This window comes from Anomalospiza imberbis, chromosome 6 (genome assembly GCF_031753505.1).
Source record: "Anomalospiza imberbis isolate Cuckoo-Finch-1a 21T00152 chromosome 6, ASM3175350v1, whole genome shotgun sequence".
Classification (NCBI taxonomy): Eukaryota; Metazoa; Chordata; class Aves; order Passeriformes; family Viduidae; genus Anomalospiza; species Anomalospiza imberbis.
Genome location: NC_089686.1, coordinates 11,333,318 through 11,359,235, shown reverse-complemented (window position 1 = coordinate 11,359,235; position 25,918 = coordinate 11,333,318). Strand labels below are relative to the sequence as shown.

Sequence of the window (25,918 nt, the reverse complement as noted above, 5' to 3'; positions counted from 1 at the left end):
TGGTATAATTGTCTAAAAAAAATAGCACATCTGGTCATTTCCCCACACATTGTTATTAGCACCACAATTATTTCAGCAGGAGGCAAGCTGGGAAGAAGTAATACATGACCAATGAAGAAAAGCAGTAGCAAGAAAACTTATCATTCAGGCACTAACTCCTGAGAGAAAGCAGACTTGGCCCTAAATAGAAAAGTCTATTTTAACATGCACCTCTTTAAACACTGATTTATAGTGTTTAAACTGGAGATAATTGTTTCCACTAGGGGTATCACAACTGCAAAATTACCCAGTTCTTTCTGTGAAGTCATTTACATTGGTACGTGAATTACTAATGTTTGCTACTTACCTGCTTTTTCTAGGGGTAGGGAGGAAAATATGAGGTGCAAAAGAAGATAAAACAGATCTCCAGATAGCAATTCATACAGCATGTATGTGTGTGTGAAGAGGATTCACTCACATGCTCCTGAGACTATAATGCTTAGCATAAAGATTTCCCAGACCATACTACTGAATGTGGTAAGTTACTTGTCCTTCTTTCGTAATTGTTTTTATGAGGAAGGCAAGAAAAAAATCCCAGGAATAATGAAAATTACAGCTGTGCTTTGTTGATTCTCCTTTGAGATTTTTGCTTTTATATATTTGCATGGTAATGTTTCATGATAATTTTGACAGTATAATGGGGTTCTCTCGCTTATTCTACAGCATAATCCTTCAGGAATCTTATACAGAATAAGCTTCTGGCTAACATATTGATTACTAAGACCTTTTTCTTTTAAAAAATGTCCATAAAATTATCAGCCATGCTTCAAAAGTAAAATATGTGAATTTACATTGTAGCTAAATTGGGTAAGATCCAGTAAGGGAGTGAGCCAATTCAGTGCTAGGCACTATCTTTCAGTACCTCGGATCCCACTGGGAAATTCAAAAACCAAAGTCTTGGGCTCTCTATTCAATTCAGACGATAAAGTCATGCCTCAGAATTTAATCCAAAGCAGTCAACATACCATGCAGGCAGCTGATGGCAACATATTCAGGAGGCAATCCCCTAGAAGTGGCCCAGATGAGTGCTATGCTTTAAATCCTGATCGTTCAGGGCAGCAGTTTCATTTACGGAGTCTCTGGAGCCCAGAAGTCTCAACTCATGTTATGTATTTATCTCTGGGGGGAAAAATATCCCAACAACAAACAAACAAAATCCATGGTTAATGCTTTCCTATTAAAAGCAGGTTAGGAAAGCAGATGGGCTCCTGTCTTCATATAATCACCCAGTCATTGCCCAGGCAGTAAAGGATCTCATTTCTTCTCTTGGCTCAAGGGAGCTCAAAATCACATCTCCAAAGAAATGTTCCTACTTGCAAGTATGCTCAATCCCTGAAGCACAGTCAAGAAGCTCTGGGCCCAAAACAGAGAGCAAAAACTAAAGCCCAAAAGATCAGTAGCTTTATTTGTAAGGAGGCATCCCTTTTCCTCATCTACCAGGACTTTTTCTTTACTTTATCAAGCAGCAGCTCCGTGGAAAATGCAATATATCCAGGGAGCAAGGAGAAGAAGCATATCTCTCTGTGTAATCTGAGCCCTTCTTCACTTGCATGCCCAAGTGAAACAATGCACAGTGAGCAGTCGACTGCTGCCTGCCCAGTGACAAAGCTTCATGGTGTAAGATGGAGAACACTCTGCCACACAAACCAAGACTAAATGACAGCCTAGAGACCAGGTATAACTCATTTGGTGGAAGATGTAGGTTTTCATATTATCAGATAAAAGGGAACTGGAGCATTCTCATTCTGCTCAAGTACCTCAATCTTCAGGCTGAGTAAAACCCTTTGTGGTAACCTTTAGAAATAAGTCAGCAGCTGCTACTCTTTTATTTTTTTTTTTCTTTTTTGTGAAAAGACTGAATGTCCCAGCATGTGAATACCCCTTAGAGATTAAGCCCATCTGAAATTCACAAACCTGCCAGCTTTGCCTTTCCCACATTGATGTATCATCTACCTCTTTAATTTAAACTTCTTCTTACGTGTCTCCTGACCTTATTCAAACATCAACTAATTTATTCCAAAATATGCTGCTTCAACATGTTTGGTTTTATCTCATGAAATTAGCAAAACATTCTTCCCTGTCCCAAAAAAAGTGGTCAACAAAACCCAACCATATTCATCTCAACCATGTCAAGATTTCACTGTTAAGTATACCAAAGAAACACAGGAAAAGGGGAGAAAAGCATGATCTTGGACTAATGGGCTTGCTGTGTTTCAACTTGGAATGAAAAAGGGCATCTCAGCAAGTCCATACAAAACACATCCATTTTCTGTTTACAGTTACCAGATACTATGTTCCCATCCACATACAGAACTGATCTACTTTTTTATATTCTATACTAATATATGTGAAGACATAAGCAGAGGAATACTCTATTGCTAGATCCCTTTCAGGTTAGTGATTTAGATGCTGAGATGCTTTGTCTTGTCCATGTTAAGGTGAGTGTACAAAAGGCAACACTCAGGCACCAGGGGAATGTAGACACGACAGCCAGAGACTGTTGATCCCTGGATGATGCTGGATGGCAGCAACCCCCTGTTATTACTGCTCGTTTCTACCCACCTTGTTTTTAAATCAGTGACTGCCCATAATGGCAGAGATGCTCAATATGTCAATGAAGGAGCCCTTTACTGTAGTTATCTACACCTGGAAATTTCTGACCCCTTGCTCCACCAATGACCTTTGTTTCCTCAACAGAAAGTACCTATGCACTTCAGACATTTCTAATTTCCAGATGGACAACAAATTCCATAAGAAAAATAGAGCACAGGGGTCAGCTGGAATGTCTGTCATATCACCATTCAGTTTAACACATCTGTGTTCATAAATCAGTGCCCATGAAATGTAGGACATTCCAGTTTCAGATGGGGGCACAAGGGAAGAAAGAGTTCAAGATCTCTTTTAACATTTTTAATTAAAATAGATTTGATTTTTTAAATCTTAATAAAGATCATAAAACCATATAGCAGCAGTTGCCTTAATGTCTGCTGTGCTTATAATTAACCTTTGGTCTCAGACATTAGACAGTGAATTCTGGAATCCTGAGGCATTAATTACATGGTAGTTATCCTATAATTGGTTTGAAATCAGTCTCTTTGAGACACTTGTACTAAAGACCCATGTCATTAGAGAGTATCCATGCAGTTGAATCATCACATTTTATGAGGGATCATTTTGTTGTTTGGCCTCCAGTGGTGATTGTTGCCCCATACAATGTTTGCAGATTCTCATCAGCTCACACTGAAAAACCAGTATCATCAATAGGCAGAAATGCACTTGTCCCTGCATTTCCCTGCCATGCCCACTCTCATCCACAACTGATTATCAGCCAAGATTTCCAAAACTGATCATTGATGTTCTCTTCCCCAGAGGTGCAACTGAAAATGCAGTTTTTTTATATTCCTCCCCTTAGATAACCTGCAAGAACCAGATGCTTCAAAGGGACTATATACAAGGAATCTAATTTTTCTTTTATTTAAGTCACTACAATCAAAACAGATTATCTATTAAATTATCAGATTTGCTTTTTCCCATAAATATATGCAATATATTATACATAAGAACTTGTTTACTATGTATACTTCAAGTACCAACAAGGGCTAATAGGGTTGTGTCACACAAAATCAGAATTAAATACCACTTCTCCAACACAAAGGAAGAATAACTTGTGAAGAATTTTACATCTTTGTATCTCGGTGCATTTTGAGAAAAAATAGCATAAGTGTTCTCAGCCATACTTCACCTAACAAGGAACTGAAGTGCAAAAGGGTCACCAGGTGTGTTCCATGCAGAGCTGGAAGCACAAAGAACAGCTCCTGTAAATATTAGCCCTCTGCATATATTTTTCTTTCCCCCTGTTTTTTTCTCTTTGTATTAGAAATTCTGTTGTCAATGACTCTCATGATTGACCACATCATATTACAAACTCAAGAGAGTGAAAACTAAACAACTGCCGAAAAGAAATTATTAATTTCTTTCAAAAGCGAGACTAAGTCTTTGTTTCTTCTTTTTGTTTTAAATTACTTTTTATTTTTTCAGCAACTAACACAGGCTTTGATTAAGATTTTCTTCCACATTTTCACTCCTGCTGTTCTTTTGAAAAAGAAATGAATACCTATCCTCTGAGATACGCAGGAAATCACCGGGAAAACCATAACAGAGAGGACTTGGCATTTCTTAAATTTCTAAGTAAAAATCAAACAGCAAAAAAATCAACATGCTTTATAGAACATAAAGCAGCAAAGAAGACTTGTGCCAAAGCTTTAAATAAATTCTTTCAAATCTTCCTAAAAGAAATCAGGGGAGGGGGGAAGCATCATTAAGCTGGATTCCATGGAAAGAGAGTTGTTGTGCTTTGGGGTTTTTTTGGTTTGGACTATTTTTTTAAGAGCTAAAAGAAATTCCAAGGCTTACACTTGCCTTGGAGCCTCAATGCCAATTTTTGTGGTTTTACAACCACAGTTTCTTATTTTTCTTTGTTTTTTCTTTCCTTTTTTTCTTTTTTTTTCTTTTTTTTTCTTTTTTTTTTTTTTGAGAGAGAGAGAGGGAGGAGTTGTTTGTTTATTTTTCTAAAGTATTTCTCTCTTTCCCATTGTCATGTATGATACCCACACACTAAATAAGGGCAACTAACACCAAAGGGTATTCAGAGAGACTGCCTATTTAAACCAAATGGCATTTTCCCTTCATCACCAAAGTGTAAAGGCTCTAACCAGCAGGACGGTTAAAGTGAGAACGACATTTCTCCTCTCTTCCCAAACTGTTACTGAAGTCCTACAGGACCTCAACTCCTCCACCAGTTTCTTTTCTAGCCTTTTACAGAGGCATCATTTGCAAGACGGAATTCTACCCAAAATGGATATGAATGTACAAGACAAACAGGATAAGGGAATAAAATAGAGTATTTTTTCATTCCTCCTTTCCTAACACTTGCAATTATGTTACTGTTACAGGCACCATGTCTACTATGAAGGAGAATGTGCGCACTATCATTGTCATATTGTAAGTACTTTGTCCACTATTGGTTGGCACCAAATAAAACAAAAGAATCTTCTGCATACGTGAGTCTTCTCTGCAACCAACTTAAAAAGATATATGGGGGTAGTCAAGGGAAAGACAGGTTCTGGCAGTGGCACTGTGAGCTCCTTCATCCACTGTCCTGGGTAGCTTCAATATTTATGTGTTTTATCACAACAACCTATGTAAAGAAAGAGCAAAGGTTTGGGTTTTTCTGATTGCTGCAGGTTTCTGCTAATTTGTCATAATGTGGTTTATGTTATGGTAGGGGAAAGAGAACAACCTTTGCTGATTTGATGCTTTTTTTTTTTTTTGCAATCTTGTTTGAAGTTTTAAACAAATAACATCTTCTTAACAGTAGCTTGAAATAAAGAGTGACATTGTTCCTGGTCTGTGTACAGTATTTCTTGGTTTAGGTGGTGGGTTTTGGCAAGGGCAGGGAAATGAGAGAGAGATGCTTCCCTCTCCCATTTTTTTTTCTTGCACACTGCTAGAAAATCTAGTCTTACTTATCAACATCCCCAAGGTTATAGAGATTGCTCTCCTCTATTTCCAGATTATCTCAATGAACCCAAAGTTCTCCCCACAATAAAGGGCAAACAAAAAACAGTTTTAGAGGTACCCTGCTTCAGTTATGGGACTTAGCCAGATTCATTGCCTGCAATATCTTTGGAGACAAAGGATCTATAAGACATCCATCCTTCCCAGAGGTCAGTATAGGGCTGCCAATTCCATATCATGTTGTGTGATTGCCTGTGGTTCAGACTTGCTTGAGAAAGTCTGCACTATTCTCACAAGCAGCATATCACAAGGGAACAGCTGAGTTGTTGATGGTTCCTAGTGACTCAGTTTTGACAACATTAAAAAAGCATTTTACAGTTTCTTGGAGCTTCTTTCCAAAGTACTTGACTATTTTCTGTCTAAATTATAACACCACCATAGAAGTCATTCAGGCCAATTCAGCTGAAGCTCACTATATCACAAACTGATAATCCACAGGGGTGTTAGTTTCCCTCTTCATTCAAAGGACTGCTCATGCTTTTCATAGCTAAGTCAAGGCAGGACTCTCAGAAAAACAGTTTAGAATGAATTAGTTGGTTTAAGACTTGTTGTTTACTTCCTAAGCCCATGAAAAATATATTGCTCTAATAAAAACTGAATAAAATAAATAAAAGGAGCATTAAAGTAAAGGAAATTAAATTGACAAGCTTGACTAACCTGATCTTTTCTATGACAAGGTGACCCAGTTGTAGTTGAGGGAAGGCTGTGCTTGTTGTCTACCCAGACTTTAGTAAAGCCTTTGACATTGTTTCCCACAGGATTGTCCTGGAGAACCTGCCCACTTATGGCTTGGACTTGCATACTCTTTAGTGAGTAATAAACTGACTGTATGGCTGAGCCTAAAGATTTGTGGTGACTGGATTTACATCCAGTGCAGCCAGTCACCAGTGGTGTTCCCCAGGGATCAGTGCTGATGCCAGTACTCTTTAATGACCTTATCAATGAGGGGACCAAGAACACCCTGTTTGCAGATGACACCAAGCGGGAGCGTGATCTGACGCAGGGCAGGAGGATTTTGCAGAGGGATCTGGACAGGCTGGATTGATGGCCCAAGGTCAATGGTAGGAGGGTCAACAAAGCCAAGTACTGCACTGGGGTCACAACAACCCTGGGCAGTGCTGCAGGCTGGGGACAGAGTGGCTGGAAAATGGCCCAAGAGAAAAGGACCTGGAGGTCCTGGTTGACAAAAAATGAACATAAGCCAGCTATGCCCAAGAATGCCAGTGGCATCCAGGCCTGTATGAGCAACACTGTGGCCAGCAGTGTGGCCAGCAGGACCACTGCAGTAACCATCCCCCCCCATACTCATCACTGGTGAGGCCACACCTCAAATTCCATGCTCAGTTTTGGATCCCTCATTGCAAGAAAGACATTGAGGAGCTGGAGCACATCCAGAGAAGGGCAATGGTGTTGGAGAAGGGTCTGGAGCACAAGTCTGACAAGGAGAAGCTGAGGGATGTGAGGTTGTTTAGTGTGGAGAAAAAGAGGTTCAGGAGGAACCTTTTTGCTGTCTACAACTACCTGAAAGGAGAGTGTAGCCTGGTAGGGGATTGGTCTCTTCTCCCAGGTAACAAGATATAGGACAAGAAGAAATAGCCTCAAGGGGTACCAGTGGGGGATGAGATTGGATATTAGGAAAAATCTCTTTGCAGAAAGGGTTGTCAAGCAGGCAGCTCAGGGAAGTAATAGAATCACCATCCCTGCAGGTATTTAAAAGACATGTTGGTGTGCTACTTAGGGACAACCAGCTTGTAAGTGCTGGGTTAACAGCTGGGCTCAATGATCTTAAACTTTTTTCCAACCTAAACAATTTTCTGATTCTATTATAAACCAGAACAAATGCAAAGGCGTTGCAAGACCTGAGGAAAGGGTGGATTTCTTTTGTATTTTACAATATTTTTAAAGTTTTTTGAATATAAGCAATGTGTTTTACTCGGCAACATCATACCCTTTGTTCCATAGTTTGAAAAAACAAATGCTCCTTTTAGCTATTGCTTTTTCCAGACCATGGGAAAATACCAGCAATGAATTTAAGATTCTTGTTCCTGAAGACGTATACATGTTGTTATGATCTCAAGTATGCTACTGCTTGAGAGCTTGATTACACACTTTATGAGTGTTTGTGGAAACAGTGACATGTTCCTCTAAAGATGAGGATTTACTACGAGTGAAAGGGATTGATTTGCAGCGGCTTACCCAAAACAGAAGTTCATTATCATGGCTATTGAAAGGCTAGAAATAGACATTTTTAAAAACAAAAAATAAGAACCATACTCTTCCCATTTCTCTCTCCCATTAGTACTCTTTCCCATCTTCTGTAACATCTTGCCATCTGTATTCAAGTTCCTGTTTAGCCCCCTTTCTTCAGAAAACCAACTTTTCAACTTATCAGGGTTTCTAACCTGTATCTTCTATATTTTCTTTCTTCCTCTCAGCATCCTTTGCCCATTGCTTCTCTTCTCAGTATCTCACGTCTACATTTCTTGTGGTACTGCCTTTGGATTTCAGGCTCCTGAATCAGTTTGGTCTTAGCATTAGAGAGGTTTTATCCCCAGGTGAGCATTCGTCTGGGTAGCAAAAAACCACTAAACTTGGGCATAAAAGCATCTATTATTTACAAAAGCACAAAGTTCATCTGCAGGTAACATTCCCATAATAATACTTGGAGTTTAATTTCACAGCAAGGAAACGTGAAGTGAAATTTGTCATCTCATATTTTTAAAATGGGGACATTTTTCTGGGTTCCCTGTAGCTTAGCCTGATCTTGAACTTAGCTTCATTATTTTTAGAGCACATATTTTTCATCAGCTGAACATTAGTGATCCCCAATCTTGCTAAGGATTATCTAATCCGAATTTTACTCATTTTTTCTTATATTTTGAATTCTTACCTACATTTTTGCAGGATTTCTCCTCCTGAAGTTGCAAATAATCCCACCACCATGCTTTCCCAGATGTTCAGATACCTGTCTCTCAGAGAACCCACAACTCTATTGTCAGAAATTTTGTCAATGTACTTCAACAGTTTTTTGAGGACTTTTGAGTCCTTTTTTTTTATGTATGACCTAAAACCCTAGTGCTGAAGATAGCCAACATAAGACAAGTGCTCTGTGACATACTTACCTATCATTCCTCCAACAGAAGCTGAGGCAGCTTATGTTCGCTGGAGTTTTCTCTAGACTGTAGGACACATGCCCAGAATCGGTGAGGACTGGAACTTTGAAAGTTCCTAAAATGCTGTGGCTTATCTAACCTTGCTTCATGATTAGTAACACTGTTTAGGGATGAAAAAGAAAAGCCCAAAGGTAATTGCTCGAAATAAAAGACTAGAAATGAAGGTTGGAATCACTTGCAAAATGGAAGGCCAGTTTGGAGATAACATCTGAAGGTGAAGCTGAAAATACAAAAGACCACAAAACCAAAGCAAAATAGTTCACATTTGTTAAGAGACATGTGGATTGCAGATAAAAGAGAATAGCTGATCTTAGATTTCTATAAAGAAAGGCATGAAGATCTGAAAGTGATGACTTAGAACAAAACTTCTGTTTGCTATGACTTTCCAGGTCAAAAGCCTGAATAGTAGGAAAGATGGTGGTCAAGTAAGGAAGTATAAGAAAGGGTTTGGGTGAAAAATTAAAAAGCCCGAGTTTGGCCATGGTGGACTTGTGCTGGTGACAAATACTCTCAGGAATTTCTAGATGCAGGCTAACATGTTTATCAGCTCTGGCAGAGGAAAATAAGTATGTTAATTGTCTGGGAAAAAAAATCAGAAGTTGAATTCAACCCTGCATAAGGAATAGGTCCTTCTAATTTCAGTCTGTTAGTTTATAAGATTCTTTTGCCTTCATTGTAAAATATATAACTTCTATTCTATGACTCTCACCATTGCTACATTCAATTAATGACAAGAAGAAATAAAAAAGGTGATGTCTGCTGAAAAAGATCATCAGTAGATTCAGTAAGAGGGATATTGCAAACAAGAAGCATGGCATAAATTGGCAGAGATCCATTGATTCTAAGGGAAACCTGTCAGTCTGTGTCCAGCCATCAGCTTCTTCCTGTTTCCAAATAAATGAAGTGTTTCGGGCCCACAGGTTAACTCTGATATTCACAGTATTCATAAAAATGTTTGCTATCCTGGCTTTCTCTATATCTAGATATGTATGGCAACTCACAGAAATATCTACAGATGATAAATGGACAGACAAAGGGTATCTGAAAAAACTGGACAGCTCCAAAGGCTTTCAATTGTTCCTGTTCTTTTTGTCTCTTTAAAATACCTATCAGGATGTATGGTAGAAAACAAAAGATGCTCCTGGTAAATGGGCAAAGATAGCAAACCATCTAGAAAAGTCTGGCCTGGCTTTTTATTTTTTTTTCCCTTTAACATGTACAGATTTAGAGACCAGAAAGAGTTCCATATAAACAGAAGAGAATAATTTATAGCGTACATGGTGTTGTATCTCTCCAAACAGCTGTAAAGCTAGTTTTTCTTGCAGTATTGGCATTTTGAAGATATTGCCTTATTAATGATCATTAGAACAATGGGGAACAAATTTGAGAATTTTTTTTTAACCCATAGTATATTGAAAAGAGAATGTTTCCTTCAACTTAAATAATAAGCTCCCCCTACTAAAATAATCCAACTGAAAAATGAGTTAACTGAAGATTAAATTTCATTTGTCTTTCAAAATTAATGGACTAGACCTAAGCATATCCAACAGCGGCCTGGAAGAAACAGAGCTGAACCCTACATTTTGAACCATGAAACATGAAAACTGACAAAAGTATCTACCTAATCAAAAGCATCTACTAAACAATAAGTGTTATGACAGGGTACTTAGCAAGAATTTATGAACCACATGAATATCCTACTCCACAGTCCTGAATGTTTTACAGCTGTCTACATCTGTGCAAAAAGATTGCAAAACGTACAGATAAGATCACTTTGCACTGATGCTGATTACTAAACAATATGTAAAGCAGCAAAAAATCAAGCCTTGTGTCTCCCAGTTACCCAACATGGATAACCAGTGATGTTTACTCTGTGATTGTTCTCCCTAAAACTTTAATATATTTATAAGACTGCTATATGAAAAACACATTCCCCAATGGCATAATACTTTAAAAGATTCAACAAATAAATTAATTTAGCATGTTATGAAAGAATTAAACAATGCCAACATATTTTTACTGTTCCCATGAGAACTACTAATTTCTTATAGTCCTGCAAAAGTCAAGATGGCCCCAGAGAAAGCCAGGATAAACCTGCTAGTCATTTACGTGAATGGCAATTGCCATTTCTGAGCTTACATCTGGTAGAGGCCACCTTCCTAAAGAGGACAAGACAGGGTGACATTTCTTCTGACACCAAGTCCTCTGGGAGTTAACTACAAACACACTTACACCTTGTTTTAATACTGTTTTAAAAAGCAGAAGCAAAGTATTAATATTTTTAAATATATATTTCCTTAGTAAGATGATTAAAATTTTTCTGTGATTGTTCTGGCATTTAAAATAATAATAGCAATTTTTTAATGGTATTTAGCTCATCCTACAAGTTTTTAAAGGGTTTTGTTCCACAGAATCATGCAAGATAATAAAATGCGACTATACAACTACTAAACCAATGTGGTGACGTGTTACTTAGTTAAAAGAACTGGCATATTTAGGGATAAATTCTTAAATACTTAATCAGAAGTTCTAAGATACACCAGATAACATGATTCATCTTCTTACTGGCATTTTCAGAAATGCCTGTTGGTTTCTATGGTCCAGAAAGGAAGTTTTCAGTGAGCTGCTCTTGGCCCTTTGCAAACTCCCGAGTCCCAGGTCACAGTGCCACTGCAGAAGAGACCCATTTGCACATAATGCTCTGAGGAAACAGATCTTTGGAGATATTTAAATAATTTTTACAAATTCTGAATCCACCAGAGTCAACAGCAAAACCATCATTGATTTTAACAGGGCCTAGATTTGTCTCTGAAGTCTCTTCACTACTCAGCAACTTTGCTGGTGACCAGAGGTGATTTCTGTGAGATGGCCACCTTGACTATCATGCTCAGAATGGCCAACACACTAGGCAGTTTACTCACAGGTAAATGAAATTCTAACATTGATGTATACATCAACCAAGTGTTACCGTGGCATCCCATAAGTACACAGTGAAATGTGAATTAACTCATGGAAATGCTGGTTGCCAACACATTTGTACTTTGTTCTCTAATTCACTTCACTTTGCCTCTTGTGTTCTTGAGAAGATAGCCTTGACACAATAGTTAAACTTTTACTCAGTGTAATTCTGGCAAATAAGGGGCCTGATACATTTTCCTGTTTTTTTTGGTGTTTTTTTTTTTTAACTGGAGACAATATTAGAGCTACATTTGTAATACACTTCAGTAAAAACTAATCACAGAACCACAGGAAATGTACTGTTCGTTGCTCATGGCATCCTGAAACAATGAATACTACATTTTCTTACTTTGATTAGAGACACCAGTTGTTTCTTTAGCCCAATACTCAATGGTAGGCGGGAGGTAGGAAATGAAAGCATACTGAAAACATATTACTAATATACTGTGATTTGATACACATGTCCTGTAGCTGTTGTGAACAGCCTGGTAACAAATTTTAGTGTGATTAATGTCTTTTTAAAGGGATTTTGGCCTTCCATTGATCAAATATACAATAATGACCAGAACTAAGTGCATGAATAGGAAGAATATCATCACAGAAAGACATGGAAATCTACAATTTCAGTTTGAAATATCACTACAAGACAATGTCAGTAATAGCAGTATGTGTATTTCCTATGCAAAAAGATGTATATATTGCAATTAGAAGCAAAACAAGAATATTTACATTTAGAACAAAAATTACATACTTTGAGCTACACAATCACTGAGAGACTTTTCTTTGCAAAAGTAGCTTCACTACAGGAACAATAACAGAAGACTAGAGAAAGTGCTGTGAGTGCAGTCGGAGAAAAGGCAGAAAATTGATTATGTTTCAAAAACATGAACATTTTCACTGGATTCAACATAATTAACAGATGCCATGTTCTTGACTGCACACTTTTGAGGCACTTTTGAGGTTATTTCTTCCTCAGAGGAAACAGAAATCATAATGAATGCAACAGTACATTAATCCATAAATTAGTAAAATCTGAGCACACACAACTTCATAAACACAGCACCACGGTGTCTTACAGAGCCAGTAAAACTTATGCATGTGAAAAAAACATGTAAGACATGACACTGCCCTTTAAAATAACTCAGGAAAGCTTTTCTAAGTTATGTGATACACCAAAACTCTAATAATTTCTTAGAAATTAACCTTCTGACTGTTTTGTACTAAGAAGCACTAGCAGCTATAAATGTGGCTAGATACCTTATGGGTAGGTTCTCTACTGTTGCAAAAAATAGTGCAAAGCATAGCACAAATCTCTCTGAGACAGTTGTTAATAAATTTTAATAATATGAGCAATTATTTTTATCTGAATATTTTGGAAATCAGGATAGCTTTGGCATTTCTGAACCACAAAAAATAATTTCTTTTGCACCAGCCTAATCAGACAGACTTTAAGCAGGCAAAATCTAAACTGATAAAATCAGAAACTAAAAAAACAGGGACATTATGGTGCTGAATTTAGTGACCTGAGCAAGTAAAATCCCCATTAAGTTTGTCACCAGGTTTGACAAGATGGTGGTTACTAAGCACAGAATTAAATATTTTAGGCATTCACTGGAAGATTTTTCTTTTCAACAGTGGCTGCATTTTTGTTATTAATTCAACAATCCAACCACAGAAAAAGTAAACCATTTAAAGTATTCTTTTGAAAAAAGGCATCAGAGAAGAAAGATGTACTAATTACTGAACATTTCTGTCTCATCCATATATGTGGGTCCTTGATTGAATCCAGCCCGGCATAAGGAAAAATAAAGAGCACAAATTAAATACACTCAGGAGAGCTGGGCTTGGCTTCATGCCCACCCTCTTCATAGTTAATCTCCACTTCCAAGATCCACCATAACACTTTCCTCTTAAGCTTCCTCTGGGTCACAATGACCTTTGTTAAACATTACAACAAGTGATAAAATGAAGACTGGGAGTACATTTGTTGCACAGTTAAAGTTGAAAGGAACCAGGGGATCTGAACCAGATTGCAGATAAATATAATATATTGCTCAGCTACATTCCTCTTTGTTCCAGATGTGTTATTTGTTACTAGTTATAACAGAATGCAAGCTGTAGTTTGTCAAGACTAAAACCAACACATTACAGAATGCAGAAGCACCATCTATCAATTTTCTAAAAGGAAATTGCACCTGCCTGCAATCTTGTCCTCATTTGACTGAGCCCTCTGAGAAGCACAATGATTTAATGCAATAGCTCTTCACATTTGAAGGGTGTGGTTCAGCTCTGGCTTTGCAGAAATGAGTCTGAGAGTCTAAATTTAGCAGGTAGTAAAAGTTTATCCATGAAAAAAAAAAACAAAGAAACACTCTCTTCACATTAACTGTGTACATCAGTGTAATTCACAGACTGTGCCCTGCCACTTCCCTGGGACTGCCCTACATCAGCTGTATTTTCAGTCCTACAGTTCTCTCAGGCAAAGTGGGTAGCATACCCACTGCTTGGCACCAATGCCATCCTTCTCACACTTTTAAAAATGTTGACCCCTAAGTTCTTATTAAAAAGTATGGGACTTTAACCATGTAGCTGTAGCCCTGACAACTGGCTGTGATCAATGTAAAAGTAAACAGTTATTTAGTCTGTTAAAATGTCCCAGTTTATCTTCAAGCAAAAATGTAAAGCAAAGCTTTGTTTTTATTTGCTCTTTCCAAAAGGCAAAGATAAAGGATAATAATCGTGCTGCAATAAGGAAACAAGGCCTGCCATTCACAACATCTCAATTTCAGGCAAAAGGAGACAGGTGACAGGAAAAAACTCATTTCATTTGTTATTACTATGGACACTGTTACAATTTTCATTCTTATCTAGTCTCAGCTACTGACATTTTTTGATGCTTTAACACAGTCCTCACCTAAGCAAAATTTACGTGGGGTTCAGTAACATTCTTGTGAGAGCAAAATTAAGTAAAACAAGGAAGAGCTGCACATGCAGATGATGATGGTCTGGCAGCTGGTTACACTCAGAGCCATGTACTGCAATGAATGGGGCTATTTGTGCCCCAAGGAACTATTCAAAAACCTGTGTTGGCACATTACCCTGCACCCCCGAGCAAACTTCAAACGCACACACAAAAACCAAAACACAGCAGGAGCTACCCGCAACACCAATACAGCTCAGATCCTATCCATCACAACTGCCCTCCCGTTCTGTGCAGGGCTCACACCAGGACAGGACCTTCTATTTTGTGTCTCAGCATGTTGCTACTCTGCAGGGAGAAGTGCTGCATGCAAAATACTTGCAGGAACTCAGCAGGAACTCGGGGTCATGCAGAGTCAAGAGACTGGCTAACAGTGGGGCTCACTGAGGAGGGGTTTCCCAAGTCCTTTGCAGCAACCCACCTGTCTCTTTCTGCAGATGCAGAGGAGCAGACTGGTACATGAGGAAATTTGGAGCCAGATTTTGAATTCCCATTATTTTTCAGACTGTGTCATTTACCAAATTATTTTCTGTGGAAAGAAAGACACAGCTGATCACGTATTAGGGCAAGCATTGTGCTGGAAGTCTTATGCAGAGCTACTTATTGGGGAGGCCACAAAGAGGCCTGCCAGAGGAAAAGACATGGGATTGCTTTCAGCCTACATGAAGCAGATCCTTGAACAGGAACCAGAGAATGAGACAGTAACTCCAAGAGAATGCAGAAGTCAACCTCAAGAGATCAGGTGACTGGTGGCATCATGTATTGGTATGAAGCAAAGTCAGCCAGCTCTCACCAAACAAAAATCTCAGCAGGAACACCCAGGCAGGAACCCCTACACTGAAGAACAAGACACCATATCCCAGTAAGATACCACATGGGCAGAAATTGCTGCATTATATAATGATGAGCTTGGCTCCTACCTCTCTGCATGGTAGGGATTCTCAGCTCCCAAGGAGTTCACAACTTGAAGGAGCTGTGAGATGTTGCCTCTGGCCATGGGTGTGGCTTTAGCACTACCATAATTTCCTGGCTCTTCTGTCTCTGTTGTCCATGTCAAGCATTTTGAAGTGGCACTGTTACTTATTTCTAAGCGCAGTTGCCACTGATGCTGAACAGTGATCCATTGTTCCTATTGTTGCTTCTTCACTCAGTGGTTCATAAAAACAATGCTTAAGATGCAACTTCAGCACAGGGAGTCCTAAAACTGCCGAGTGTCAGAAGCTGGGAGAATTACTCTGTACTTGCCCCGCTTCTTATGTTTCTCCCTGAGCACCTTCTGCTGGCTGCTATCAGGGAAAATGTGCTGAGACCTTTGGTACAAGCATCTACTGCTCCTCTTATTCGCTATAGGAGGACACCAATCAACACTAAGGTGCAGTTGTTTTGACTGACAACGTTAATGCTCTTCTCCTGTTGTTTGAAAACTGCTTTCAAAGTGTAACACTCTGATTTTCCATGTCAGCATCCTTCCCAGATTGTACTGCATTGACTGAAGTAACCACACCATGGGAGTGAAGCAATCTTTGCTTCACAAAGAAAAGCCTGAAATAAATATTGGAACATGGAACATATTGATATACTCTGGTTTGGACATAACTACCTAAAAAATCAAACACAGCCGCCCCCCCACCATGGGAAAAAAAAAAAAAAAAAAAAAAGAAAATCCAATCTGCATTCAGTCACCAGGTTTTCATTAGGATTTACAAATTCAACAATAACAAGAGGGATTTTTGAGGAAGGGAAAAATTAGCAACGATAAATTTTACCAGCATCTTACAGCTTTTGATAAAATGTCAAATGCATGTTTATTTAATTATTTCCCCCATTTTGAAATCCTAATTTCACCAGCTGTTTTCTTTCTCCCCATGGGAAAATGAGATAAATGTTTCAAAACATAAGCAACTGGCATTATATTCTACCAACAGAATTCCCTGTTTCATTAGGAAATTCTGAATCAGAGGGTTTCTATTTTTAAAAAATAAAAATTAAAAAATCAGAAACTTTATATTTAAGGAACAAGTAAACAAGAATTTTTTTCTCATAAAAAAGTATGATGTACTGTATGAGGAATAGAAAAACTAATGATCAGAGCTGCACAGCAACTCTGAATTTTAAACATATGGCAGAAGAGTACATAAATTTCAAAGCAAAATAAAGCTTACTAAAATGACCTGATAATTTTGAAGGCGGAGACTTAAGATGAAAGAAATCAATGCCCACAGGACCTAAATAGGCACACCAGAAAAGATGAGGAGTCTGGGGAAAATCTTGTACGGTTTCTGAAGGGAACTTTTCTTTAAGCTATTTAATAAAACAATTGTTCAATAGATGCTTGCCTTTCTCTTGAGTAAGAGTTATTCCCAAAGGAAACAAAGTTCAATATGATTGAAAATGTTTGTAAACTTATATATTCTGAATGAACAGAGGAATGTATTTACTAAGGAATGGGTAGCTTATCTATAAGAAACAACTAATGAAATATGCTGTATCATTTGTTATCACAAATTTCTGTGAAATTCTGTGAAATTTGTTATCACAATAAATGGCAATACTTGAATATAAAGCACATTCAAATGCTTTGTCACAGTATCTTTAACAATATAACTGTAAACTGCATATGCCACACCAAACTGAAAAAGAAAGATACTGTGTTATTCCTGAACTAGAAAACAAAGCTAGTTTTTAAAAATACATGAAATTAATGACAAATTAAATCTTAAATCTTGAAAAAGGAATTCATAAATATTTCACATCCATTTAAGGTGTTTTTAAAACAATAAGATTTGTAAGAAAGATACTTGCAAACAGATATTAAATTTGAGATTATATTAACCAAAACTATCTCTGCATATTTAAATGCTTGCAGAGATTTGTTTCTGGCTAACAATTCAAATCATACGTCATACCACAGTTTTGGATAAACAATGATCAAAACAGACTAGAAGAGCAATCATGAAAGGACTAAACAGAGAGAAACAATAATGATGAAATGTTGATTTGCCCCTGTATGGCAGATTAAGGAACCTGTACAGAGCGGATGTCACATTTTTTTAGCAATGCATGTACCCAAATTTGCTTTTGGCAAACATTGCTTAACTGCTGCTGTTTTTCATGAAGCCAATGAAGACTGGGTTAGATAATGAGCTGGCATGCACTTTTGAAATGTTTACTGTGTTCCTTAAAGTAAGGGAAACATGCTGGTTCTTAAACTAATTTGTTTTTTGTTGTTGGCTTCCCCCATCTCTCCCCTAGTATTCTGTTTTCTCTGTCTTTGGAACAAACAGAAGATGACTGAATCTTTTTATACTTCTTTTTTTTTCCCTCTTACAATTATACAACCAAAAAATCTGTAGTTTTCAAATGGCAAACAACTGAGCCATGTCAGGAGCCATGTTAATCTCATGTGTTCACGCCATTGTTAACAATGAAGGAAGGGGGATGGTGAGGACAAAATAAAATCTGTCTATTCTGGCCTAAATGCAGGACATGAATGAGGAGACATTCCACAAACAATGTAGTCTTTTTCTTCTGGCAGGGGGAGGTGATGGGGAAGATGATGGTAGCAGGACTTTTGTGGAAGGAGAAGCTGTACACATCTTGACAGTCAATACAGCATTCAGAAAGCTTCCATGGTGGGAAGAATTTCCCACCCTTTGTTAACTAGGAACTTGATTTGAAAATGCAGTTTTTAATTAAATTTGGCACTTCCAAGCTTCATGCTGGCATCCACCATCTTGCTAAACACTGAGCTCATTTGTGGTTCCAGCAGTTTGCAAACGCAGTCTCGGAGGTGACAAACCATTTCCCATCCTGCCACCCCTACTCAATCCTTCGGCCCCATCTTATCATGAGTACATGGGAAATTTACTCCACTAAGACAAAGCAAGGACTGTAGGATGTGGCCTCATTTGGCTAGAATCCACAGATCCTAGTCTCTATTACTTTTAAGGCATTATTAACGGACCAGAATTCTTCAGAAATGTTTGGAGAAAAACAGGGTCAGTTATTTTTGAGATTTCTACATGCTTCATTTCACTCAGACGTCCACAACCATCATAATGGACAGAGATTCTGCTGCTTAGCTCACATTTCATTCTCTTCCCACCTAAGCTCCAGACAGTAGAATTCAAAGACAGAAATTCCAAACTAATACCACAAACAAAAATTTCTGGGTAGATTAGATGCAGAATTTATCTATCTGCTTCACATAGATGGACAAAATTGCTTATTTATTTTATTGATTTAATGATTAGATTTGCATATGTAATTCCTTCTGACTTGAGGGATCGCAAATGAAAATTCAATTTATAGGACTACTGAATAAACTAGCAAAGTAGCTTCACAGTATCTTCATTAGTAGATCACATATCATTATTTAGGACCTTTTTCTAAATAGTCAACTGGGGGATTTTTTTTTTTAGTCTATTTTTTCTAGCCATGCATATTCCGAGATGATGAAGAACAGCCTGGAAGGGTAATTTTTCTGGTTTTTAAATTTTATTTGGATTGATGTCTTTACAATGTCTAACATTGTTAGGTTCACTACAAAGGATTTCACTTCATCTTACAGTAAAAGAAAAATATAATGCAAATTGCATAAAGGACTTCACAAGACTATCCAGTTCATGTGAATACTAGCTAGCAAAGCAAGCTGTTGTTGGCTTTTGAAAAATCTGTCAACAATTAAGCTCATCAAAAGAAAATTCATAAGCCGATTTAGCAGAAATGTTTCACAAAGCCTGAGCCCTGTAAGGTACATTCATGTATTTAGCTCAGTTAAAGTTATATTCAAGAATTAAAGCAATTACCAAAGATCCATATATTTGAACTAAAAGCTTGCAAAATGTACAAATCCAAATATAGAAAGAACCTCAAGATTTCTAAATTACTGCAATTTGGAGTCATTTGCAGAATGATTTTCCAACAGGAATAAATCAGTGTTCCAAGCCTTCTCACATTATTCTGAGAAATATCACCTTTCAAAAAGTAGTACAAAGAATGGAAGATATCTATCACCTACCCCCACTGTCTATTTACCATCACACATCTTATGTACCTCGGTACAACAAAACCCAGATCTTCATTGCTGCATTTAGAACATTCTGTAGTTTTTATTTAAGCCAGAGGTCATGATTTTAAGAGGGTTCCACAGAATATGAGTTCCTCAATCCTGAAACCAAAGAAAGTAATCCAACAAAAGAATATGTCTGCACCACAAACTGTCTCTCCATCTCCCAAAATCCTGTTACAGAGCACAGAGAGCCTTGCAAAAAAAACAGGAGTTCTTTTGTCTTGTGACTTGTCCAAACCATGCTTAGCAATCTAGAGAAGTCTCTTCAGGAAACTACAGGCTTCATTATGGAAATTCTCTCTTCACTGCATGTTAATTTGATTATTTTTATTCAGAATTTTGCACGTATACACCACTTGACCAGATCTGACTCATCACACTTGCCCTGTGTTTAAGATTTTATCCTAGCTTCTTCCAGTAATGAATTTGTGTTGATTTTGTAAGATCCTGTTCATGACCTTAAAGCTAGTTCATAGGGTCAGACCTTTCATTTTTCTGTGTTCAGCTATTACTTTCTGCCACTGCTCTTCCATTATTCAGCCTCCAGTCTTACAGGAATAGGACTTGGCTGATACTTATTTTTGCGAAATTCTTTGCCTTTCGATCTCAGGAATTTTGTAACTCTGTGCTTAAGTGTCTGATTAAATCTGCATTAGGATTCTGTCCTTATCTAGAGTTCAGCAAATGCTTTAGCTTCGGTCTGAGGCAAATTGCAAGAACAAAACTTAAAACATTTACATTTTATTTGGAGAAATCTATTGGGGAGCATCTGCTACACTATCTTTCCACATTTGTAGATGACACTTACTCATTGGCTACTGTTTGTTTCCTTTTACATATGAGCACAGTGCAGATATTGTCAGAAAAAAATCAATGTTGAAGTGAATTCAAGGCCACATGACTGTACTAGAAGTTTCAAACTCAGTAGTAATTGTGCCATTTCTCCCCAAATAAGCAGCCCAATACTTAACTTTATTTGACTGAGTCCAAATACTAAGAAAGAAATCATATAGGTGTGAAACAAGCAATTTCCATCCCATCCTGTAAAAATACTACACATGAGCTGTACAGTTCTGATTAATCACAATACTGTTCATCGTTCCAAATCAGACTCAGTGATTTTTATAGACATCTGTTTTCTTTCACATTTACCACATACATGGATGTAGTGTCACTATTACAGAGATTTGACTCATCGAAAAACATCACAAGTCAACCACTAAATCAGTGAGGAATATGCAGCCCATCAGAAGCCATGAATAATATAAGATCCATATGGGCTTGGATAAAATTACTGAATTTGTGAGGCCATCAGGCTTTTTGCACCCTGCCTTGCTGGAGATGAGGTGGTGCTCAGCAAGCAAGCTTTCTGAGCAGCCAGCAGCCACAAAGCTCCTGGAAGCTGGTGGACATAACTATCTCCTACTCAGTCTAAGTGAGGGAGCAAGAAAATACTCCTTTTGTTTAGCAATAAATATAACAATAGAAGCTACAGGCTAAAGCACGAATTAGCATGACAAAGTTGGAGGAGGAACTGGGCGGTGCAGCCTGAGGGATCTCCTCCAGAGTCAAACACAGAAGCAGGAGCTGGACTTTGCTTGTTATAACTACTTCTTGTCAGAAGAAAGTAACATGCAGGAGAATGAGAAGACAGTCCAGAGAGGGGTTTGCAGAGGCTAGTCAACACAGTAATACAATCCTCAAAGAAAAGCAGAAAGCTTTTGGGGAAAAGTGATAGCTGCTGGAGGACTGATCATGGCTGGGACCAGGGACAGTAAGCCATTGTGCTGGTCACAACAGGGACATGCTATGTTAGAGCCAGCAGTACTATAGCACGGCAGTACCACAGTGGAGTTGCTGCTCCTGCCTCCACAGTGCCAACCATTCTCTTCTGCCATGACAGAGGGCCTGGGCTGCAAAAGTGGGACGCCAAAGACCCAGCTAAGTCCCACCTGACTGTTCCTGCCACACTTCTCCCATGATACCGCCCTGTACTGTACAAGAGGATGGAGGCAGGCTCAGCTCAGTGATGCCAAGCAACAGGACAAGAGGAAATTAGCAGAAACTGAAGCACAAGGGGTTCCACTCAAACATAAGGCTGAACTTCTTTACTGTGTTGGACAGATTAACGAGAAAGGCTGGAGTTTCCTTCTCTGGAGATATTCAAAAGCAGTCTGGACACAGTCCTGAATAATGTGCAGCAGGGCATCCTGCTTGAGCAGGGAGGTTGGACTAGATGACCTGCAGTGGTTCTTTCCCACCTTACCGATTCTTTGTTATAGTTCTTCGCCCAAAAATGTTCTTATACCAGGAGGAGGAGTTGGCACCAAGCATATGCTTCCATTGGAGCTGCTCATCTGGGCTCAAATCTGAAGTCAAAGTGGGAATTCTACCCTTGGAGTACTCTCCTCTCAAGAGAGATAGCATGGTTATTACCAGCTCCAAGGCAACCAGCTGGCACATAGCAGCAGGGGATACCTGTGTACATCCTTCTCTGGAACATCATATCCCCCATGTCCCTCCATGGATCTAGCTGTTATTTTGTAATTTGTGCTTGAAGCAATTGAAAGACTCTCACTGACTTCACTAGGTTTAGATCAGATATTTCATAGAAATTCATGATGGAGAATGGCTGACTAAAGGCTGCAGGATTTAGCAGTATTTTTATGAGGGAATGCACAATTGCTACTTGCTGCATATCTGAGAAGCATAAAAGTAACAAAAAAAACTTCAAGCTCCAAACCCTTATTTTATCTCTGAATTCAGGTATTTTAACCAAAGAGACAGAAAACAAGCTTGATTTTTTTTCTCTAGCTTTTCCTACTGACTTTTCTCTGAATTTTTCTGCTGTGCATCCCACACAGAGGTTCTTCTCTCTGCCCCCAGTTAGTGTATAGTGTTGGATACCTAATTTTAAGTTGTTACCTTTATGATTCTTTACTGCTATAATTTTCTTTCAAATTAGTTATTTTAATGTACTTACACTAGTACAATGGTATTCAATTTTTACAAAACACCTATTTGATATTTAAGCTGTGTGCAACTCTTGGCAGCCTACTGACATAGCAGAGAGGCCAGGTTTGCAGAAAACTGTCTCCTCCTGCAGATCTAAGACGTATCTCATATTAAGCATATTTTAAAAATTTTTGAACATCTTCTGACAGCTAAGCAGTTATGAAGGAAAGAAAAAACAGATTGGAGTTACTAAAGAACAGAGTAATTTGTGCTAAGGCAGTCAGGAAATCACAAGCCTAGAAAGACCATGCAGAAAACTGTCTGTCATTTGCCAGTGCTACTGAACAATACCCTACTGCCTGGCTTTTTAAAAAGTTTTTAACATTTATCCCTTTTTAAATGTGTAATTGTGTTATAGATACTAATTTCCTCAGAACTAAGTATAATTATTCTTCTAAATATTTGGTCCATCTCTATTGTAAGCTCTTCTTAAGACAGCTACAAAATATTGCTAATATTTTTGAGTTAATAGTGTATTTAGAAGGTCGTGTCAGGTTATTGCTGGGAGGATTAAAAGATTTTCTTTCCTCCAGAGCCCTTTGTTATAAGAAACCAAGGAAATTTAAAACAGGATTTATTCCTTAGAACCACGACAAACCAACAGAGTACCGTGGCAAGAGCATGAAGTAAGAGCACTCTGGGCCAGGAAATTTACAAAGAGAGCTTTCTTCAAACTCAAAAGTTGAGTTGAAATTTTAAAGCCCTTAATGGTTCAACATTAAGGGCAGCAAAAGACAACTGGTTTCACAGTCATTGCCACTTACAAATTCTCTTTCAAAAGACTCTAGTACAATAACTGGTGAGCTAGTGGCTGCCACTAACACAGGCAGACATTCCTGGCACATATAAGCTTCATTTGGTACTTGTCAAGCCAAGCCCAGCTGGCTGCTCCCACTGCCACTGGCAGGAAGAAAGGATAGTGATGAGCATCATTTCAGTGGAGAAACAGGAAAGATAGGCAGGAAGGAAGAAAATAAAAAGGAGAACCTGGGAAAGTTTGGTCTCAGATGTCAAAACAAATCCACTGACAGATATAATGGATTTTCCCAACAGATGTTACTCAGAAACAAACAAGTCTATCAACCCTTAGGATCATGCCTGTAGGAAGTTTTAAGTCAGGTCTGCATCTTTATAGGAGTGCTGTCATTATATTAGTCAACTGCTTAGATAGAGTAATGATGATATCAGGGTGAATGGTAGGTCAATTGAAGTGGATGTGCCCTCTGACTTAGTTTCAGATTGGAATGCATCAGCCCTATGAAGTGATTGTGGATGTCCCAAAACCCATTGCTCAGAAGGAATTTATTTAGAGTATGTCAAAACCCCCCAAATCCTACCAAAACCAAACCATTAGGTATTGTGGTGGTTTCCTCTTAATCTTTTAGAATGATCTCTCAAATAGACACAGCTTAGCTGAGACCTTGCTTTCTACATTCCTTGTTCTGTTTACATTACCTTCTACAGTAACTTATTCTGAAAAAAATTCTATGTAGATATTTTTTTCTGTCTGTTATTAAAGTTACCTTAGCATGACAGTCACTTCTAAACATTGCATCAAAGTGGTTTTTTGAGTAACTGAAAGTAAGAGCATTGGTCACATGCTCATGTTCTACTGGAACTGGGCCTATAAATATACTGACCATTTCCAAGTGAATGTATCATACCATAATGGATATCCTGCAAAAAGAACTGATGCAACAGCACCAACAGAAATATTTATATATTGTTTTGAAAGATTTCATCAACAGGTGGCTTTCATCTACTGCACAGTATTCCTAGCTTAGCTACTGCAACAGTGAACAGATGTTTTTAGGCATCATCAATAGGATTACTCTAGAATTTGCTCATCATAAATCAGCACACTGCAATGTCCTTTGTGGTGGGCAGTTACTATATCCTGCTTCCATCAGTTCATCTATATGATAGTTCACGGGAGGATGAATGAGCTCACTTCTATTTGAGATGACAGCTTGATGCAGCATTTCAAGGCTTAGCCTAACATGCCCTTACTTGAGGTCAGCCAGCAACAAGTCCCAGAAAACATGTTTGTTAGATGTAACTGAAAACAGTTTAGCACTCGCATTAAAGTAATAATTAAACATGAACAGTGTGCCTTGATGTTGTTTAAATGAATGACACATTCCATGCCCAGAGCAGTTTTCAACCCAGTTTTGTGACAGACAAAACACAATAACTGATCCAAGAAAGAATTAATGAAAAGAGTACCAAGAGGTTAAGCAGCTATCATTCTGACTGAACCATATATTATGGTGTCTTACATGTAATGTACCTCAACAAAGAAGGTGGAGCTCAGTCGTATGCAGCATGCCTCCACTAAAACAGCTGGCGCAAACAATCAGATGGGCTTTTTAGCAGCTTCCTCTTGAGAGCTGTTATATAAGCATGGAGACTGTAACAAGAAAAAGAGAAAGAAATTGAAAATAACTAGATAAAAATCTCAAGTAAAAACATTATTTATATGCATCTACCTTTGTGATTCTAACTTGGACAGAAAAAGGAAACATAAGTTTTTTTCCTCAACTGTGTAAATGTTAATGTAAAATAGCTTTTCATAGAGATTTGTTTACACAGTTCGTATCAGCTACACATTTCCCAGAAACCCAGAGCAATTGATACTATTGACATCTGTACCCAGAAGTTTCTCTTCTCTCTCTAAATCACAATGCTAAGATGAGAACCCTAAGTCAAGTGACTCTAGACACACTGCAAAAATCCACTAGGCAGTAGGTGAGCACTTAGAGAAATTAACTTTTATTTGGGCTGGATGCAGCTGCAAAAATGGGGCAAGAACGAACAGGTTAGAATGCCCCATTACTTGGCCTATTTGAGTCATTAAAAATGCTCTATACTGTAAAAGAGTAACCATTTCTGCACTTAGAGTTACGAAAATAATCTAAAAAACAGGTCCAGAAGCAGAGACATAGTTAAGTAACTGAATCCCAGTCTCTGATGTCTTCCTTTCTAAGTGACACTCCTGAGGTGCCCATTTCCAGCCATACTCCAAATGGGCTTTCCTCATCTTAACAATGCTTTCCAACTCAGCATCTGCAAATGAGGCTTCTCATTATACACAGAGTTTAGGTA

General features: G+C 38.1%; 1 long non-coding RNA gene across 1 annotated transcript in view; it reads right to left on the bottom strand.

Annotated features, from left to right (window-relative positions):
* LOC137475270 (uncharacterized) overlaps window positions 1–25,918 on the bottom strand; it is a 101,079-nt gene that overhangs the window by 61,812 nt on the left and 13,349 nt on the right. The window contains exons 2-5 of the long non-coding RNA XR_010999788.1: window positions 25,104–25,223; window positions 16,123–16,269; window positions 15,648–16,013; window positions 15,149–15,256 (exon numbers count right to left, since the gene is read on the bottom strand). This is a non-coding gene — a long non-coding RNA (uncharacterized lncRNA). The remainder of the gene's footprint in view (window positions 1–15,148; window positions 15,257–15,647; window positions 16,014–16,122; window positions 16,270–25,103; window positions 25,224–25,918) is intronic.